Source organism: Lemur catta, chromosome 22 (genome assembly GCF_020740605.2).
Source record: "Lemur catta isolate mLemCat1 chromosome 22, mLemCat1.pri, whole genome shotgun sequence".
Taxonomy (NCBI): Eukaryota; Metazoa; Chordata; class Mammalia; order Primates; family Lemuridae; genus Lemur; species Lemur catta.
This window is the reverse complement of record NC_059149.1, coordinates 75457-99071: the sequence shown is the minus strand read 5'-3', so window position 1 is coordinate 99071 and position 23615 is coordinate 75457.

The following is a 23615-nucleotide window of genomic DNA, read 5'->3' as shown; positions in this document are numbered from 1 at the left end:
ACCCTAACACTATCCTAGGGTTTATGTTAACCCTAACCCTAACACTATCCTAGGGCTGATGCTAACCCTAACACTATCCTAGGGCTGATGCTAACCCTAACCCTAACCCTAACACTATCCTAAGTCTGATGCCTACCCTAGCCCTCACACTATCCTAGGCCTGATGATAACCCTAACCCTAACCTTAACACTAACCTAGGGCTGATGCTAACCCTAACCCTAACCCTAACACTATCCTAGGGTTTATGTTAACCCTAACCCTAACACTATCCTAGGGCTGATGCTAACCCTAACCCTAACCCTAACACTATCCTAGGGCGGATGCTAACCCTAACCCTAACCCTAACACTATCCTAGGGCTGATGCTAACCCTACCACTAACACTATCCTAAGTCTGATGCTAACACTAGCCCTCACACTATCCTAGGCCTGATGATAACCCTAACCCTAACCCTAACACTATCCTAGGGTTTATGTTAACCCTAACCCTAACACTATCCTAGGGCTGATGCTAACCCTAACCCTAACCCTAACACTATCCTAGGGCTGATGCTAACCCAAACCCTAACTGTAACACTATCTTAGGGCTGAGGCTAACCCTAACCCTAACACTATCCTACGGCTGATGCTAACCCTAACCCTAACCCTAACACTATCCTAGGGCTAATGCTAACCCTAACCCTAACACTATCCTAGGCCTGATGCTAACCCTAACCCTAACCCTAACACTATCCTAGGGCTGATGCTAACCCTAACCCTAACCCTAACACTATCCTAGGGCGGATGCTAACCCTAACCCTAACCCTAACACTATCCTAGGGCTGATGCTAACCCTAACACTAACACTATCCTAAGTCTGATGCTAACCCTAGCCCTCACACTATCCTAGGCCAGATGATAACCCTAACCCTAACCCTAACACTATCCTAGGGTTTATGTTAACCCTAACCCTAACACTATCCTAGGGCTGATGCTAACCCTAACCCTAACCCTAACACTATCCTAGGGCTGACGCTAACCCAAACCCTAACTCTAACACTATCTTAGGGCTGAGGCTAACCCTAACCCTAAAACTATCCTACGGCTGATGCTAACCCTAACCCTAACGCTAACACTATCCTAGGGCTAATGCTAACCCTAACCCTAACACTATCCTAGGCCTGATGCTAACCCTAACCCTAACCCTAACACTATCCTAGGGCTGATGCTAACCCAAACCCTAACACTATCCTAGGGCTGATGCTAACCCTATCCCTAACCCTAACACTATCGTAGGGCTGATGCTAACCCTAACCCTAACACTATCCTTGGCCTGATGCTAACCCTAACCCTAACCCTAACACTATCCTAGGGCTGATGCTAACTCTAACCCTAACACTATCCTAGGTCTGATGCTAACCCTAACCCTAACCCTAACACTATCCTAGGGCTGATGCTAACCCTAACCCTAACACTATCCTAGGCCTGATGATAACCCTAACCCTAACCCCAACACTATCCTAGGGCTGATGCTAACCCTAACCCTAACACTATCCTAGGGCTGATGCTAACCCTAACCCTAACCCTAACACTATCCTAGGGCTGATGCTAACCCTAACGCTAACCCTAACACTATCCTTTAGCTGATGCTAACCCTAACCCTAACCCTAACACTATCCTAGGCCTGATGATAACCCTAACCCTAACCCTAACACTATCCTAGGGTTTATGTTAACCCTAACCCTAACACTATCCTAGGGCTGATGCTAACCCTAACCCTTACACTATCCTAGGGCTCATGCTAACCCTAACCCTAACCCTAACACTATCCTAAGTCTGATGCTAACCCTAGCCCTCACACTATCCTAGGCCTGATGATAACCCTAACCCTAACCTTAACACTATCCTAGGGCTGATGCTAACCCTAACCCTAACCCTAACACTATCCTAGGGTTTATGTTAACCCTAACCCTAACACTATCCTAGGGCTGATGCTAACCCTAACCCTAATCGTAACACTATCCTAGGGCGGATGCTAACCCTAACCCTAACCCTAACACTATCCTAGGGCTGATGCTAACCCTAACACTAACACTATCCTAGGGCTGATGCTAACCCTAACCCTAACCCTAACACTATCCTAGGGCTGATGCTAACCCTAACCCTAACCCTAACACTATCCTAGGGCTGATGCTAACCCTAACACTAACACTATCCTAGGCCTGGTGCTAACCCTAACCCTAACCCTAACACTATCCTAGGGCTGATGCTAACCCTAACCCTAACCCTAACACTATCCTAGGGTTGATGCTAACCCTAATCCTAACACTATCCTAGGGATGATGCTAACCCTAACCCTAACCCTAACACTATCCTAGGGCTGATGCTAACCCTAACCCTAACACTATCCTAGGGCTGATGCTAACCCTAACCCTAACCCTAACACTATCCTAGGGCTGATGCTAACCCTAACCCTAACACTATCATAGGGCTGATGCTAACCCTAACCCTAACCCTAACACTATCCTAAGTCTGATGCTAACTCTAGCCCTCACACTATCCTAGGCCTGATGATAACCCTAACCCTAACCTTAACACTATCCTAGGGCTGATGCTAACCCTAACCCTAACCCTAACACTATCCTAGAGCTGATGCTAACCCTAACCCTAACAATATCCTAGGCCTGATGATAACCCTAACCCTAACCCTAACACTATCCTAGGGTTTAGGTTTACCCTAACCCTAACACTATCATAGGGGTGATGCTAACCCTAACACTAACACTATCCTAGGGCTGATGCTAACCCTAACCCTAACCCTAACACTATCCTAGGGCTGATGCAAACCCTAACGCTAACCCTAACACTATCCTTTAGCTGATGCTAACCCTAACCCTAACCCTAACACTATCGTAGGCCTGATGATAACCCTAAACCTAACCCTAACACTATCCTAGGGTTTATGTTAACCCTAACCCTAACACTATCCTAGGGCTGATGCTAAACCTAACCCTTACACTATCCTAGGGCTCATGCTAACCCTAACCCTAACCCTAACACTATCCTAAGTCTGATGCTAACCCTAGCCCTCACACTATCCTAGGCCTGATGATAACCCTAACCCTAACCTTAACACTATCCTAGGGCTGATGCAAACCCTAACACTAACCCTAACACTATCCTAGGGTTTATGTTAACCCTAACCCTAACACTATCCTAGGGCTGATGCTAACCCTAACCCTAACCCTAACCCTAACACTATCCTAGGGCTGATGCTAACCCTAACACTAACACTATCCTAGGGCTGATGCTAACCCTAACCCTAACCCTAACACTATCCTAGGGCTGATGCTAACCCTAACCCTAACCCTAACACTATCCTAGGGCTGATGCTAACCCTAACACTAACACTATCCTAGGCCTGGTGCTAACCCTAACCCTAACCCTAACACTATCCTAGGGCTGATGCTAACCCTAACCCTAACCCTAACACTATCCTAGGTTTGATGCTAACCCTCATCCTAACACTATCCTAGGGATGATGCTAACCCTAACCCTAACCCTAACACTATCCTAGGGCTGATGCTAACCCTAACCCTAACAATATCCTAGGCCTGATGATATCCCTAACCCTAAACCTAACACTATCCTAGGGCTGATGCTAACCCTAACCCTAACCCTAACACTATCCTAGGGCTGATGCTAACCCTAACCCTAACGCTAACACTATCCTAGGGCTGATGCTAACCCTAACATTAACACTATCCTAGGGCTGATGCTAACCCAAACCCTAACCCTAACACTATCCTAGGGCTGATGCTAACACTAACCCTAACTCTAACACTATCCTAGGGCTGAGGCTAACCCTAACCCTAACACTATCCTACGGCTGATGCTAACCCTAACCCTAACCCTAACACTATCCTAAGGCTGATGCTAACCCTAACACTAACACTATCCTAGGCCTGGTGCTAACCCTAACCCTAACCCTAACACTATTCTAGGGCTGATGCTAACCCTAACCCCAATAATATCCTAGGGCTGATGCTAACCGTAACCCTAACCCTAACACTATCCTAGGGCTGATGCTAACCCTAACCCTAACCCTAACAGTATCCTAGGGCTGATGCTAACCCTAACCCTAACACTAACACTATCCTAGGGCTGATGCTAACCCTAACACTAACAATATCCTAGGCCTGATGATATCCATAACCCTAAACCTAACACTATCCTAGGGCTGATGCTATCCCTAACCCTAACCCTAACACTATCCTAGGGCTGATTCTAACCGTAACCCTAACACAATCCTAGGCCTGATGCTAACCATAACCCTTACCCTAACACTATCCTAGGGTTCATGCTAACCCTATCCCTAACCCTAACACTATCCTAGGGCGGATGCTAACCCTAACCCTAACCCTAACACTATCCTAGGGCTAATGCTAACCCTAACACTAACACTATCCTAGGGCTGATGCTAACCCTAACCCTAACCCTAACACTATCCTAGGGCTGATGCTAACCCTAACCCTAACTCTAACACTATCTTAGGGCTGAGGCTGACCCTAACCCTAACACTATCCTACGGCTGATGCTAACCCTAACCCTAACCCTAACACTATCCTAGGGCTAATGCTAACCCTAACCATAACACTATCCTAGGCCTGATGCTAACCCTAACCCTAACCCTAAAACTATCCTAGGGCTGATGCTAACCCTAACCCTAACACTATCCTAGGGCTGATGCTAACCCAAACCCTAACCCTAACACTGTCCTAGGGCTGATGCTAACCCTAACCCTAACACTATCCTAGGCCTGATGCTAACCCTAACCCTAACCCTAACACTATCCTAGGGCTGATGCTAACCCTAACCCTAACACTATCCTAGGGCTGATGCTAACCCTAACCCTAACCCTAACACTATCCTAGGGCTGATGCTATCCCTAACCCTAACACTATCCTAGGCCTGATGATAACCCTAACCCTAACCCTAACACTCTCCTAGGGCTGATGCTAACCATAACCCTAACACTATCCTAGGGCTGATGCTAACCCTAACCCTAACCCTAACACTATCCTAGGGCTGATGCTAACCATAACGCTAACCCTAACACTATCCTTTAACTGATGCTAACCCTAACCCTAACACTAACACTATCCTAGGCCTGATGATAACCCTAACCCTAACCCTAACACTATCCTAGGGTTTATGTTAACCCTAACCCTAACAGTATCCTAGGGCTGATACTAACCCTAACACTATCCTAGGGCTGATGCTAACCCTAGCCCTCACACTATCCTAGGCCTGATGATAACCCTAACCCTAACCTTAACACTATCCTAGGGCTGATGCTAACCCTAACCCTAACCCTAACACTATCCTAGGGTTTATGTTAACCCTAACCCTAACACTTTCCTATGGCTGATGCTAACCCTAACCCTAACCCTAACACTATCCTAGGGCGGATGCTAACCCTAAACCTAACCCTAACACTATGCTAGGGCTGATGCTAACCCTAACACTAACACTATCCTAGGGCTGATGCTAACCCTAACCCTAACCCTAACACTATCCTAGGGCTGATGCTAACCCTAACCCTAACTCTAACACTATCTTAGGGCTGAGGCTAACCCTAACCCAAACACTATCCTACTGCTGATGCTAACCCTAACCCTAACCTTAACACTATCCTAAGGCTGATGCTAACCCTAACACTAACACTATCCTGGGCCTGGTGCTAACCCTAACCCTCACCCTAACACTATCCTAGGGCTGATGGTAACCCTAACCCTAATACTATCCTAGGGCTGATGCTAACCATAACCCTAACCCTAACACTATCCTAGGGCTGATGCTAACCCTAACCCTAACCCTAACACTATCCTAGGGGTGATGCTAACCCTAACCCTAACACTATCCTAGGCCTGATGCTAACCCTAACCCTAACACTTACACTATCCTAGGGCTGATGCTAACCCTAACCCTAACCCTAACACTATCCTAGTTTTGATGCTAACCCTAAACCTAACACTATCCTAGGGCTGATGCTAACCCTAACCCTAACCTTAACACTCTCCTAGGGCTGATGTTAACCCTAACCCTAACACTATCCTAGGGCTGATGCTAACCCTAACCCTAACCCTAACACTCTCCTAGGGCTGATGCTAACCCTAGCCCTCACACTATCCTAGGCCTGATGATAACCCTAACCCTAACCTTAACACTATCCTAGGGCTAATGCTAACCCTAACCCTAACCCTAACACTATCGTAGGGTTTATGTTAACCCTAACCCTAACACTATCCTAGGGCTGATGCTAACCCTAACCCTAACCCTAACACTATCCTAGGGCGGATGCTAACCCTAACACTAACACTATCCTGGGCCTGGTGCTAACCCTAACCCTAACCCTAACACTATTCTAGGGCTGATGGTAACCCTAACCCTAATACTATCCTAGGGCTGATGCTAACCATAACCCTAACCCTAACACTATCCTAGGGCTGATGCTAACCCTAACCCTAACCCTAACACTATCCTAGGGGTGATGCTAACCCTAACCCTAACACTATCCTAGGCCTGATGCTAACCCTAACCCTAACACTTACACTATCGTAGGGCTGATGCTAACCCTAACCCTAACCCTAACACTATCCTAGGTCTGATGCTAACCCTAAACCTAACACTATCCTAGGGCTGATGCTAACCCTAACCCTAACCCTAACACTCTCCTAGGGCTGATGCTAACCCTAACCCTAACACTATCCTAGGCCTGATGCTAACCCTAACTTTAACACTATCCTAGGTCTGATGCTAACCCTAAACCTAACACTATCCTAGGGCTGATGCTAACCCTAACCCTAACCCTAACACTATCCTAGGGCTGATGTTAACCCTAACCCTAACACTATCCTAGGGCTGATGCTAACCCTAACCCTAACCCTAACACTCTCCTAGGGCTGATGCTAACACTAACCCTAACACTATCCTAGGCCTGATGCTAACCCTAACCCTAACACTATCCTAGGGCTGATGCTAACCCTAACCCTAACCCTAACACTATCCTAGGCCTGATGCTAACCCTATCCCTAACCCTAACACTCTCCTAGGGCTGAGGTTAACCCTAACCCTAACACTAACCTAGGGCTGATGCTAAACCTAACCCTAACCCTAACACTATCCTAGGGCTGATGCTAACCCTAACCCTAACCCTAACACTATCCTAGGGCTGATGCTAACCCTAACCCTAACTCTAACACTATCCTAGGGCTGATGCTAACCCTAACCCTAACAATATCCTAGGCCTGATGATATCCCTAACCCTAAACCTAACACTATCCTAGGGCTGATGCTAACCCTAACCCTAACACTAACACTATCCTAGGGCTGATTCTAACCGTAACCCTAACACTATCCTAGGCCTGATGCTAACCCTAACCCTAACCCTAACACTATACTAGGGCTGATGCTAACCCTAACCCTAATAATATCCTAGGGTTGATGCTAACCCTAACCCTAACCCTAACACTATCCTAGGGCTGATGCTAACCCTAACCCTAACCCTAACACTATCCTAGGGCTGATGCTAACCCTAACCCTAACTCTAACACTATCCTAGGGCTGATGCTAACCCTAACCCTAACAATATCCTAGGCCTGATGATATCCCTAACCCTAAACCTAACACTATCCTAGGGCTGATGCTAACCCTAACCCTAACCCTAACACTATCCTAGGGCTGATTCTAACCGTAACCCTAACACTATCCTAGGCCTGATGCTAACCCTAACCCTAACCCTAACACTATCCTAGGCCTGATGCTAACCCTATCCCTAACCCTAACACTCTCCTAGGGCCTAGGCTAACCCTAACCCTAACACTATCCTAGGGCTGATGCTAACACTAACCATAACGCTAACACTATCCTAGGGCTGATGCTAACCCTAACACTAACACTATCCTAGGGCTGATGCTAACCCAAACCCTAACCCTAACACTATCCTAGGGCTGATGCTAACACTAACCCTAACTCTAACACTATCCTAGGGCTGAGGCTAACCCTAACCCTAACACTATCCTACGGCTGATGCTAACCCTAACCCTAACCCTAACAGTATCCTAGGGTTGATGCTAACCCTAACCCTAACACTATCCTAGGGCTGATGCTAACCCTAATCCTAACCCTAACACTATCCTACGGCTGATGCTAACCCTAACCCTAACCCTAACACTATCCTAGGTCTAATGCTAACCCTAACCCTAACACTATCCTAGGCCTGATGTTAACCCTAACCCTAACCCTAACACTATCCTAGGGCTGATGCTAACCCTAACCCTAACACTATCCTAGGGCTGATGCTAACCCTAACCCTAACCCTAACACTATCGTAGGGCTGATGCTAACCCTAACCCTAACACTATCCTAGGCCTGAAGCTAACCCTAACCCTAACCCTAACACTATCCTAGGGCTGATGCTAACTCTAACCCTAACACTATCCTAGGTCTGATGCTAACCCTAACCCTAACCCTAACACTATCCTAGGGCTGATGCTATCCCTAACCTTAACACTATCCTAGGCCTGATGATAACCCTAACCCTAACCCTAACACTATCCTAGGGCTGATGCTAACACTAACCCTAACACTATCCTAGGGCTGATGCTAACCCTAACCCTAACCCTAACACTATCCTAGGGCTGATGCTAACCCTAACGCTAACCCTAACACTATCCTTTAGCTGATGCTAACCCTAACCCTAACCCTAACACTATCCTAGGCCTGATGATAACCCTAACCCTAATCCTAACACTATCCTAGGCCTGATGCTAACCCTAACCCTAACACTATCCTAGGGCTGATGCTAACCCTAACCCTAACCCTAACACTATCCTAAGTCTGATGCTAACCCTAGCCCTCACACTATCCTAGGCCTGATGATAACCCTAACCCTATCCCTAACACTATCCTAGAGCTGATGCTAACCCTAACCCTAACACTATCTTAGGCCTGATGATAACCCTAACCCTAACCCTAACACTATCCTAGGGTTTATGTTAACCCTAACCCTAACACTATCCTAGGGCTGATGCTAACCCTAACCCTAACCCTAACACTATACTAGGGCTGATGCTAACCCTAACCCTAATAATATCCTAGGGTTGATGCTAACCCTAACCCTAACCCTAACACTATCCTAGGGCTGATGCTAACCCTAACCCTAACCCTAACTCTATCCTAGGGCTGATGCTAACCATAACCCTAACTCTAACACTATCCTAGGGCTGATGCTAACCCTAACCCTAACAATATCCTAGGCCTGATGATATCCCTAACCCTAAACCTAACACTATCCTAGGGCTGATGCTAACCCTAACCCTAACCCTAACACTATCCTAGGGCTGATTCTAACCGTAACCCTAACACTATCCTAGGCCTGATGCTAACCCTAACCCTAACCCTAACACTATCCTAGGCCTGATGCTAACCCTATCCCTAACCCTAACACTCTCCTAGGGCCTAGGCTAACCCTAACCCTAACACTATCCTAGGGCTGATGCTAACACTAACCCTAACGCTAACACTATCCTAGGGCTGATGCTAACCCTAACACTAACACTATCCTAGGGCTGATGCTAATCCTAACCCTAACAGTTACACTATCCTAGGGCTGATGCTAACCATAACCCTAACCCTAACACTATCCTAGGGCTGATGCTAACCCTAAAGCTAACACTATCCTAGGGCTGATGCTAACCCTAACCCTAACCCGAACACTATCCTAGGGCTGATGTTAACCCTAACCCTAACACTATCCTAGTGCTGATGCTAACCCTAACCCTAACCCTAACACTCTCCTAGGGCTGATGCTAACTGTAACCCTAACACTATCCTAGGCCTGATGCTAACCCTAACCCTAACACTATCCTAGGGCTGATGCTAACCCTAACCCTAACCCTAACACTATCCTAGGCCTGATGCTAACCCTATCCCTAATCCTAACACTCTCCTAGGGCTGAGGCTAACCCTAACCCTAACACTATCCTAGGGCTGATGCTAACCCTAACCCTAACCCTAACACTATCCTAGGGTTGATGCTAACCCTAACCCTAACACTATCCTAGGGCTGATGCTAACCCTAACCCTAACCCTAACACTATCCTAGGGCTGATGCTAACCCTAACCCTAACACTATCCTAGGGCTGATGCTAACCCTAACCCTAACCCTAACACTATCCTAGGGCTGATGCTAACCCTAGCCCTCACACTATCCTAGGCCTGATGATAACCCGAACCCTAACCTTAACACTATCCTATGGCTGATGCTAACCCTAACCCTAACCCTAACACTACCCTAGAGCTGATGCTAACCCTAACCCTAACACTATCCTAGGCCTGATGATAACCCTAACCCTAACCCTAACACTATCCTAGGCCTGATGCTAACCCTACTCCTAACACTATCCTAGGGCTGATGCTAACCCTAACCCTAACCCTAACACTATCCTAAGTCTGATGCTAACCCTAGCCCTCACACTATCCTAGGCCTGATGATAACCCTAACCCTATCCCTAACACTATCCTAGAGCTGATGCTAACCCTAACCTTAACACTATCTTAGGCCTGATGATAACCCTAACCCTAACCCTAACACTATCCTAGGGTTTATGTTAACCCTAACCCTAACACTATCCTAGGGCTGATGCTAACCCTAACCCTAACCCTAACACTATCCTAGGGCTGATGCTAACCCAAACCCTAACTCTAACACTATCTTAGGGCTGAGGCTAACCCTAACCCTAACACTATCCTACGGCCGATGCTAACCCTAACCCTAACCCTAACACTATCCTAGGGCTAATGCTAACCCTAACCCTAACACTATCCTAGGCCTGATGCTAACCCTAACCCTAACCCTAACACTATCCTAGGGCTGATGCTAACCCTAACCCTAACACTATCCTAGGGCTGATGCTAACCCTAACCCTAACCCTAACCCTATCGTAGGGCTGATGCTAACCCTAACCCTAACACTATCCTTGGCCTGATGTTAACCCTAACCCTAACCCTAACACTATCCTAGGGCTGATGCTAACTCTAACCCTAACACTATCCTAGGTCTGATGCTAACCTTAACCCTAACCCTAACACTATCCTAGGGCTGATGCTAACCCTAACCCTAACAGTATCCTAGGCCTGATGATAACCCTAACCCTAACTCTAACACTATCCTAGGGCTGATGCTAACCCTAACCCTAACACTATCCTAGGGCTGATGCTAACCCTAACCCTAACCCTAACACTATCCTAGGGCTGATGCTAACCCTAACGCTAACCCTAACACTATCCTAGGGCTGATGCTAACCCTAACCCTAACCCTAACACTATCCTAGGCCTGATGATAACCCTAACCCTAACCCTAACACTATCCTAGGGTTTATGTTAACCCTAACCCTAACACTATCCTAGGGCTGATGCTAACCCTAACCCTAACCCTAACACTATCCTAGGCCTGATGCTAACCCTATCCCTAATCCTAACACTCTCCTAGGGCTGAGGCTAACCCTAACCCTAACACTATCCTAGGGCTGATGCTAACCCTAACCCTAACCCTAACACTATCCTAGGGTTGATGCTAACCCTAACCCTAACACTATCCTAGGGCTGATGCTAACCCTAACCCTAACCCTAACACTATCCTAGGGCTGATGCTAACCCTAACCCTAACACTATCCTAGGGCTGATGCTAACCCTAACCCTAACCCTAACACTATCCTAGGGTTGATGCTAACCCTAACCCTAACACTATCCTAGGGCTGATGCTAACCCTAACCCTAACACTATCCTAGGCCTGATGCTAACCCTAATCCTAACACTATCCTAGGGCTGATGCTAACCCTAACCCTAACCCTAACACTATCCTAGGGCTGATGCTAACTCTAACCCTAACACTATCCTAGGTCTGATGCTAACCTTAACCCTAACCCTAACACTATCCTAGGGCTGATGCTAACCCTAACCCTAACAGTATCCTAGGCCTGATGATAACCCTAACCCTAACTCTAACACTATCCTAGGGCTGATGCTAACCCTAACCCTAACACTATCCTAGGGCTGATGCTAACCCTAACCCTAACCCTAACACTATCCTAGGGCTGATGCTAACCCTAACGCTAACCCTAACACTATCCTTTAGCTGATGCTAACCCTAACCCTAACCCTAACACTATCCTAGGCCTGATGATAACCCTAACCCTAACCCTAACACTATCCTAGGGTTTATGTTAACCCTAACCCTAACACTATCCTAGGGCTGATGCTAACCCTAACCCTAACACTATCCTAGGGCTCATGCTAACCCTAACCCTAACCCTAACACTATCCTAAGTCTGATGCTAACCCTAGCCCTCACACTATCCTAGGCCTGATGATAACCCTAACCCTAACCTTAACACTATCCTAGGGCTGATGCTAACCCTAACCCTAACCCTAACACTATCCTAGGGTTTATGTTAACCCTAACCCTAACACTATCCTAGGGCTGATGCTAACCCTAACCCTAACCCTAACACTATCCTAGGGCGGATGCTAACCCTAACCCTAACCCTAACACTATCCTAGGGCTGATGCTAACCCTAACACTAACACTATCCTAGGGCTGATGCTAACCCTATCCCCAATAAGATCCTAGGGCTGATGCTAACCCTAACCCTAACCCTAACACTATCCTAGGGCTGATGCTAACCCTAACCCTAACCCTAACACTATCCTAGGGCTGATGCTAACCCTAACCCAAACACTATCCTAGGCCTGATGCTAATCCTAACCCTAACAGTTACACTATCCTAGGGCTGATGCTAACCATAACCCTAACCCTAACACTATCCTAGGGCTGATGCTAACCCTAAAGCTAACACTATCCTAGGGCTGATGCTAACCCTAACCCTAACCCGAACACTATCCTAGGGCTGATGTTAACCCTAACCCTAACACTATCCTAGTGCTGATGCTAACCCTAACCCTAACCCTAACACTCTCCTAGGGCTGATGCTAACTGTAACCCTAACACTATCCTAGGCCTGATGCTAACCCTAACCCTAACACTATCCTAGGGCTAATGCTAACCCTAACCCTAACCCTAACACTATCCTAGGCCTGATGCTAACCCTATCCCTAATCCTAACACTCTCCTAGGGCTGAGGCTAACCCTAACCCTAACACTATCCTAGGGCTGATGCTAACCCTAACCCTAACCCTAACACTATCCTAGGGTTGATGCTAACCCTAACCCTAACACTATCCTAGGGCTGATGCTAACCCTAACCCTAACCCTAACACTATCCTAGGGCTGATGCTAACCCTAACCCTAACACTATCCTAGGGCTGATGCTAACCCTAACCCTAACCCTAACACTATCCTAAGTCTGATGCTAACCCTAGCCCTCACACTATCCTAGGCCTGATGATAACCCGAACCCTAACCTTAACACTATCCTAGGGCTGATGCTAACCCTAACCCTATCCCTAACACTACCCTAGAGCTGATGCTAACCCTAACCCTAACACTATCCTAGGCCTGATGATAACCCTAACCCTAACCCTAACACTATCCTAGGCCTGATGCTAACCCTAATCCTAACACTATCCTAGGGCTGATGCTAACCCTAACCCTAACCCTAACACTATCCTAAGTCTGATGCTAACCCTAGCCCTCACACTATCCTAGGCCTGATGATAACCCTAACCCTATCCCTAACACTGTCCTAGAGCTGATGCTAACCCTAACCTTAACACTATCTTAGGCCAGATGATAACCCTAACCCTAACCCTAACACTATCCTAGGGTTTATGTTAACCCTAACCCTAACACTATCCTAGGGCTGATGCTAACCCTAACCCTAACCCTAACACTATCCTAGGGCTGATGCTAACCCAAACCCTAACTCTAACACTATCTTAGGGCTGATGCTAACCCTAACCCTAACACTATCCTAGGGCTGATGCTAACCCTAACCCTAACCCTAACACTATCGTAGGGCTGATGCTAACCCTAACCCTAACACTATCCTTGGCCTGATGCTAACCCTAACCCTAACCCTAACACTATCCTAGGGCTGATGCTAACTCTAACCCTAACACTATCCTAGGTCTGATGCTAACCTTAACCCTAACCCTAACACTATCCTAGGGCTGATGCTAACCCTAACCCTAACAGTATCCTAGGCCTGATGATAACCCTAACCCTAACTCTAACACTATCCTAGGGCTGATGCTAACCCTAACCCTAACACTATCCTAGGGCTGATGCTAACCCTAACCCTAACCCTAACACTATCCTAGGGCTGATGCTAACCCTAACGCTAACCCTAACACTATCCTTTAGCTGATGCTAACCCTAACCCTAACCCTAACACTATCCTAGGCCTGATGATAACCCTAACCCTAACCCTAACACTATCCTAGGGCTGATGCTAACCCTAACCCTAACACTATCCTAGGGCTCATGCTAACCCTAACCCTAACCCTAACACTATCCTAAGTCTGATGCTAACCCTAGCCCTCACACTATCCTAGGCCTGATGATAACCCTAACCCTAACCTTAACACTATCCTAGGGCTGATGCTAACCCTAACCCTAACCCTAACACTATCCTAGGGTTTATGTTAACCCTAACCCTAACACTATCCTAGGGCTGATGCTAACCCTAACCCTAACACTATCCTAGGCCTGATGCTAATGCTAACCCTAACAGTTACACTATCCTAGGGCTGATGCTAACCATAACCCTAACCCTAACACTATCCTAGGGCTGATGCTAACCCTAAAGCTAACACTATCCTAGGGCTGATGCTAACCCTAACCCTAACCCGAACACTATCCTAGGGCTGATGTTAACCCTAACCCTAACACTATCCTAGTGCTGATGCTAACCCTAACCCTAACCCTAACACTCTCCTAGGGCTGATGCTAACTGTAACCCTAACACTATCCTAGGCCTGATGCTAACCCTAACCCTAACACTATCCTAGGGCTAATGCTAACCCTAACCCTAACCCTAACACTATCCTAGGCCTGATGCTAACCCTATCCCTAATCCTAACACTCTCCTAGGGCTGAGGCTAACCCTAACCCTAACACTATCCTAGGGCTGATGCTAACCCTAACCCTAACCCTAACACTATCCTAGGGTTGATGCTAACCCTAACCCTAACACTATCCTAGGGCTGATGCTAACCCTAACCCTAACCCTAACACTATCCTAGGGCTGATGCTAACCCTAACCCTAACACTATCCTAGGGCTGATGCTAACCCTAACCCTAACCCTAACACTATCCTAAGTCTGATGCTAACCCTAGCCCTCACACTATCCTAGGCCTGATGATAACCCGAACCCTAACCTTAACACTATCCTAGGGCTGATGCTAACCCTAACCCTATCCCTAACACTACCCTAGAGCTGATGCTAACCCTAACCCTAACACTATCCTAGGCCTGATGATAACCCTAACCCTAACCCTAACACTATCCTAGGCCTGATGCTAACCCTAATCCTAACACTATCCTAGGGCTGATGCTAACCCTAACCCTAACCCTAACACTATCCTAAGTCTGATGCTAACCCTAGCCCTCACACTATCCTAGGCCTGATGATAACCCTAACCCTATCCCTAACACTATCCTAGAGCTGATGCTAACCCTAACCTTAACACTATCTTAGGCCAGATGATAACCCTAACCCTAACCCTAACACTATCCTAGGGTTTATGTTAACCCTAACCCTAACACTATCCTAGGGCTGATGCTAACCCTAACCCTAACCCTAACACTATCCTAGGGCTGATGCTAACCCAAACCCTAACTCTAACACTATCTTAGGGCTGAGGCTAACCCTAACCCTAACACTATCCTACGGCTGATGCTAACCCTAACCCTAACCCTAACACTATCCTAGGGCTAATGCTAACCCTAACCCTAACACTATCCTAGGCCTGATGCTAACCCTAACCCTAACCCTAACACTATCCTAGGGCTGATGCTAACCCTAACCCTAACACTATCCTAGGGCTGATGCTAACCCTAACCCTAACCCTAACACTATCGTAGGGCTGATGCTAACCCTAACCCTAACACTATCCTTGGCCTGATGCTAACCCTAACCCTAACCCTAACACTATCCTAGGGCTGATGCTAACTCTAACCCTAACACTATCCTAGGTCTGATGCTAACCCTAACCCTAACCCTAACACTATCCTAGGGCTGATGCTAACCCTAACCCTAACAGTATCCTAGGCCTGATGATAACCCTAACCCTAACTCTAACACTATCCTAGGGCTGATGCTAACCCTAACCCTAACACTATCCTAGGGCTGATGCTAACCCTAACCCTAACCCTAACACTATCCTAGGGCTGATGCTAACCCTAACGCTAACCCTAACACTATCCTAGGGCTGATGCTAACCCAAACCCTAACTCTAACACTATCTTAGGGCTGAGGCTAACCCTAACCCTAACACTATCCTACGGCTGATGCTAAACCTAACCCTAACCCTAACACTATCCTAAGTCTGATGCTAACCCTAGCCCTCACACTATCCTAGGCCTGATGATAACCCTAACCCTATCCCTAACACTATCCTAGAGCTGATGCTAACCCTAACCTTAACACTATCTTAGGCCAGATGATAACCCTAACCCTAACCCTAACACTATCCTAGGGTTTATGTTAACCCTAACCCTAACACTATCCTAGGGCTGATGCTAACCCTAACCCTAACCCTAACACTATCCTAGGGCTGATGCTAACCCAAACCCTAACTCTAACACTATCTTAGGGCTGATGCTAACCCTAACCCTAACACTATCCTAGGGCTGATGCTAACCCTAACCCTAACCCTAACACTATCGTAGGGCTGATGCTAACCCTAACCCTAACACTATCCTTGGCCTGATGCTAACCCTAACCCTAACCCTAACACTATCCTAGGGCTGATGCTAACTCTAACCCTAACACTATCCTAGGTCTGATGCTAACCTTAACCCTAACCCTAACACTATCCTAGGGCTGATGCTAACCCTAACCCTAACAGTATCCTAGGCCTGATGATAACCCTAACCCTAACTCTAACACTATCCTAGGGCTGATGCTAACCCTAACCCTAACACTATCCTAGGGCTGATGCTAACCCTAACCCTAACCCTAACACTATCCTAGGGCTGATGCTAACCCTAACGCTAACCTTAACACTATCCTTTAGCTGATGCTAACCCTAACCCTAACCCTAACACTATCCTAGGCCTGATGATAACCCTAACCCTAACCCTAACACTATCCTAGGGCTGATGCTAACCCTAACCCTAACACTATCCTAGGGCTCATGCTAACCCTAACCCTAACCCTAACACTATCCTAAGTCTGATGCTAACCCTAGCCCTCACACTATCCTAGGCCTGATGATAACCCTAACCCTAACCTTAACACTATCCTAGGGCTGATGCTAACCCTAACCCTAACCCTAACACTATCCTAGGGTTTATGTTAACCCTAACCCTAACACTATCCTAGGGCTGATGCTAACCCTAACCCTAACACTATCCTAGGCCTGATGCTAATGCTAACCCTAACAGTTACACTATCCTAGGGCTGATGCTAACCATAACCCTAACCCTAACACTATCCTAGGGCTGATGCTAACCCTAAAGCTAACACTATCCTAGGGCTGATGCTAACCCTAACCCTAACCCGAACACTATCCTAGGGCTGATGTTAACCCTAACCCTAACACTATCCTAGTGCTGATGCTAACCCTAACCCTAACCCTAACACTCTCCTAGGGCTGATGCTAACTGTAACCCTAACACTATCCTAGGCCTGATGCTAACCATAACCCTAACACTATCCTAGGGCTAATGCTAACCCTAACCCTAACCCTAACACTATCCTAGGCCTGATGCTAACCCTATCCCTAATCCTAACACTCTCCTAGGGCTGAGGCTAACCCTAACCCTAACACTATCCTAGGGCTGATGCTAACCCTAACCCTAACCCTAACACTATCCTAGGGTTGATGCTAACCCTAACCCTAACACTATCCTAGGGCTGATGCTAACCGTAACCCTAACCCTAACACTATCCTAGGGCTGATGCTAACCCTAACCCTAACACTATCCTAGGGCTGATGCTAACCCTAACCCTAACCCTAACACTATCCTAAGTCTGATGCTAACCCTAGCCCTCACACTATCCTAGGCCTGATGATAACCCGAACCCTAACCTTAACACTATCCTAGGGCTGATGCTAACCCTAACCCTATCCCTAACACTACCCTAGAGCTGATGCTAACCCTAACCCTAACACTATCCTAGGCCTGATGATAACCCTAACCCTAACCCTAACACTATCCTAGGCCTGATGCTAACCCTAATCCTAACACTATCCTAGGGCTGATGCTAACCCTAACCCTAACCCTAACACTATCCTAAGTCTGATGCTAACCCTAGCCCTCACACTATCCTAGGCCTGATGATAACCCTAACCCTATCCCTAACACTATCCTAGAGCTGATGCTAACCCTAACGTTAACACTATCTTAGGCCAGATGATAACCCTAACCCTAACCCTAACACTATCCTAGGGTTTATGTTAACCCTAACCCTAACACTATCCTAGGGCTGATGCTAACCCTAACCCTAACCCTAACACTATCCTAGGGCTGATGCTAACCCAAACCCTAACTCTAACACTATCTTAGGGCTGAGGCTAACCCTAACCCTAACACTATCCTACGGCTGATGCTAACCCTAACCCTAACCCTAACACTATCCTAGGGCTAATGCTAACCCTAACCCTAACACTATCCTAGGCCTGATGCTAACCCTAACCCTAACCCTAACACTATCCTAGGGCTGATGCTAACCCTAACCCTAACACTATCCTAGGGCTGATGCTAACCCTAACCCTAACCCTAACACTATCGTAGGGCTGATGCTAACCCTAACCCTAACACTATCCTTGGCCTGATGCTAACCCTAACCCTAACCCTAACACTATCCTAGGGCTGATGCTAACTCTAACCCTAACACTATCCTAGGTCTGATGCTAACCCTAACCCTAACCCTAACACTATCCTAGGGCTGATGCTAACCCTAACCCTAACAGTATCCTAGGCCTGATGATAACCCTAACCCTAACTCTAACACTATCCTAGGGCTGATGCTAACCCTAACCCTAACACTATCCTAGGGCTGATGCTAACCCTAACCCTAACCCTAACACTATCCTAGGGCTGATGCTAACCCTAACGCTAACCCTAACACTATCCTAGGGCTGATGCTAACGCAAACCCTAACTCTAACACTATCTTAGGGCTGAGGCTAACCCTAACCCTAACACTATCCTACGGCTGATGCTAAACCTAACCCTAACCCTAACACTATCCTAAGTCTGATGCTAACCCTAGCCCTCACACTATCCTAGGCCTGATGATAACCCTAACCCTATCCCTAACACTATCCTAGAGCTGATGCTAACCCTAACCTTAAAACTATCTTAGGCCTGATGATAACCCTAACCCTAACCCTAACACTATCCTAGGGTTTATGTTAACCGTAACCCTAACACTATCCTAGGGCTGATGCTAACCCTAACCCTAACCCTAACACTATCCTAGGGCTGATGCTAACCCAAACCCTAACTCTAACACTATCTTAGGGCTGAGGCTAACCCTAACCCTAACACTATCCTACGGCTGATGCTAACCCTAACCCTAACCCTAACACTATCCTAGGGCTAATGCTAACCCTAACCCTAACACTATCCTAGGCCTGATGCTAACCCTAACCCTAACCCTAACACTATCCTAGGGCTGATGCTAACGCTAACCCTAACACTATCCTAGGGCTGATGCTAACCCTAACCCTAACCCTAACACTATCGTAGGGCTGATGCTAACCCTAACCCTAACACTATCCTTGGCCTGATGCTAACCCTAACCCTAACCCTAACACTATCCTAGGGCTGATGCTAACTCTAACCCTAACACTATCCTAGGTCTGATGCTAAGCCTAACCCTAACCCTAACACTATCCTAGGGCTGATGCTAACCCTAACCCTAACAGTATCCTAGGCCTGATGATAACCCTAACCCTAACTCTAACACTATCCTAGGGCTGATGCTAACCCTAACCCTAACACTATCCTAGGGCTGATGCTAACCCTAACCCTAACCCTAACACTATCCTAGGGCTGATGCTAACCCTAACCCTAACCCTAACACTATCCTAGGCCTGATGATAACCCTAACCCTAACCCTAACACTATCCTAGGGTTTATGTTAACCCTAACCCTAACACTATCCTAGGGCTGATGCTAACCCTAACCCTAACACTATCCTAGGGCTCATGCTAACCCTAACCCTAACCCTAACACTATCCTAAGTCTGATGCTAACCCTAGCCCTCACACTATCCTAGGCCTGATGATAACCCTAACCCTAACCTTAACACTATCCTAGGGCTGATGCTAACCCTAACCCTAACCCTAATACTATCCTAGGGTTTATGTTAACCCTAACCCTAACACTATCCTAGGGCTCATGCTAACCCTAACCCTAACCCTAACACTATCCTAGGGCGGATGCTAACCCTAACCCTAACCCTAACACTATCCTAGGGCTGATGCTAACCCTAACACTAACACTATCCTAGGGCTGATGCTAACCCTAACCCTAACCCTAACACTATCCTAGGGCTGATGCTAACCCTAACCCTATCTCTAACACTATCTTAGGGCTGAGGCTAACCCTAACCCAAACACTATCCTATGGCTGATGCTAACCCTAACCCTAACCCTAACACTATGCTAAGGCTGATGCTAACCCTAACACTAACACTATCCTAGGCCTGGTGCTAACCCTAACCCTAACCCTAACACTATCCTAGGGCTGATGCTAACCCTAACCCTAACCCTGACACTATCCTAGGGTTGATGCTAACCCTAATCCTAACACTATCCTAGGGATGATGCTAACCCTAACCCTAACTCTAACATTATCCTAGGGCTGATGCTAACCCTAACCCTAACACTATCCTAGGGCTGATGCTAACCCTAACCCTAACCCTAACACTATCCTAGGGCTGATGCTAACCCTAACCCTAACACTATCCTAGGGCTGATGCTAACCCTAACCCTCACCCTAACACTATCCTAAGTCTGATGCTAACTCTAGCCCTCACACTATCCTAGGCCTGATGATAACCCTAACCCTAACCTTAACACTATCCTAGGGCTGATGCTAACCCTAACCATAACCCTAACACTATCCTAGAGCTGATGCTAACCCTAACCCTAACAATATCCTAGGCCTGATGATAACCCTAACCCTAACCCTAACACTATCCTAGGGTTTAGGTTAACCCTAACCCTAACACTATCATAGGGCTGATGCTAACCCTAACACTAACACTATCCTAGGGCTGATGCTAACCCTAACCCTAACCCTAACACTATCCTAGGGCTGATGCTAACCCTAACCCTAACTCTAACACTATCTTAGGGCTGAGCCTAACCCTAACCCAAACACTATCCTACGGCTGATGCTAACCCTAACCCTAACCCTAACACTATCCTAAGGCTGATGCTAACCCTAACACTAACACTATCCTGGGCCTGGGGCTAACCCTAACGCTAACCCTAACACTATCCTAGGGCTGATGGTAACCCTAACCCTAATACTATCCTAGGGCTGATGCTAACCATAACCCTAACCCTAACACTATCCTAGGGCTGATGCTAACCCTAACCCTAACCCTAACACTCTCCTAGGCCTGATGCTAACCCTAACCCTAACACTTACACTATCCTAGGGCAGATGCTAACCCTAACCCTAACCCTAACACTATCCTAGGTCTGATGCTAACCCTAAACCTAACACTATCCTAGGCCTGATGCTAACCCTAACCCTAACCTTAACACTCTCCTAGGGCTGATGTTAACCCTAACCCTAACACTATCCTAGGGCTGATGCTAACCCTAACCCTAACCCTAACACTCTCCTAGGGCTGATGCTAACCCTAACCCTAACACTATCCTAGGCCTGATGCTAACCCTAACCCTAACACTGTCCTAGGTCTGATGCTAACCCTAACCCTAACACTATCCTAGGGCTGATGTTAACCCTAACCCTAACACTATCCTAGGGCTGATGCTAACCCTAACCCTAACCCTAACACTCTCCTAGGGCTGATGCTAACCCTAACCCTAACCCTAACACTATCCTAGGGATGATGCTAACCCTAACCCTTACACTATCCTAGGGCTGATGCTAACCCTAACCCTAACCCTAACACTATCCTAGGGCTGATGCTAACCCTAACCCTAACCCTAACACTATCCTAGAGCTGATGCTAACGCTAACCCTAACCCTAACCCTAACCCTAATGCTATCCTAGGGCTGATGCTAACCCTAACCCTAACTCTAACACTATCCTAGGGCTGATGCTAACCCTAACCCTAACTCTAACACTATCCTAGGGCTGATGCTAACCCTAACCCTAACAATATCCTAGGCCTGATGATATCCCTAACCCTAAACCTAACACTATCCTAGGGCTGATGCTAACCCTAACCCTAACCCTAACACTATCCTAGGGCTGATGCTAACCCTAACCCTAACGCTAACACTATCCTAGGGCTGATGCTAACCCTAACACTAACACTATCCTAGGGCTGATGCTAACCCAAACCCTAACCCTAACACTATCCTAGGGCTGATGCTAACACTAACCCTAACTCTAACACTATCCTAGGGCTGAGGCTAACCCTAACCCTAACACTATCCTACGGCTGATGCTAACCCTAACCCTAACCCTAACACTATCCTAAGGCTGATGCTAACCCTAACACTAACACTATCCTAGGCCTGGTGCTAACCCTAACCCTAACCCTAACACTATTCTAGGGCTGATGCTAACCCTAACCCCAATAATATCCTAGGGCTGATGCTAACCTTAACCCTAACCCTAACACTATCCTAGGGCTGATGCTAACCCTAACCCTAACCCTAACAGTATCCTAGGGCTGATGCTAACCCTAACCCTAACACTAACACTATCCTAGGGCTGATGCTAACCCTAACACTAACAATATCCTAGGCCTGATGATATCCATAACCCTAAACCTAACACTATCCTAGGGCTGATGCTAACCCTAACCCTAACCCTGACACTATCCTAGGGCTGATTCTAACCGTAACCCTAACACAATCCTAGGCCTGATGCTAACCATAACCCTTACCCTAACACTATCCTAGGGTTCATGCTAACCCTATCCCTAACCGTAACACTATCCTAGGGCTAATGCTAACCCTAACACTAACACTATCCTAGGGCTGATGCTAACCCTAACAATAACCCTAACACTATCCTAGGGCTGATGCTAACCCTAACCCTAACTCTAACACTATCTTAGGGCTGAGGCTAACCCTAACCCTAACACTATCCTACGGCTGATGCTAACCCTAACCCTAACCCTAACACTATCCTAGGGCTAATGCTAACCCTAACCATAACACTATCCTAGGCCTGATGCTAACCCTAACCCTAACCCTAAAACTATCCTAGGGCTGATGCTAA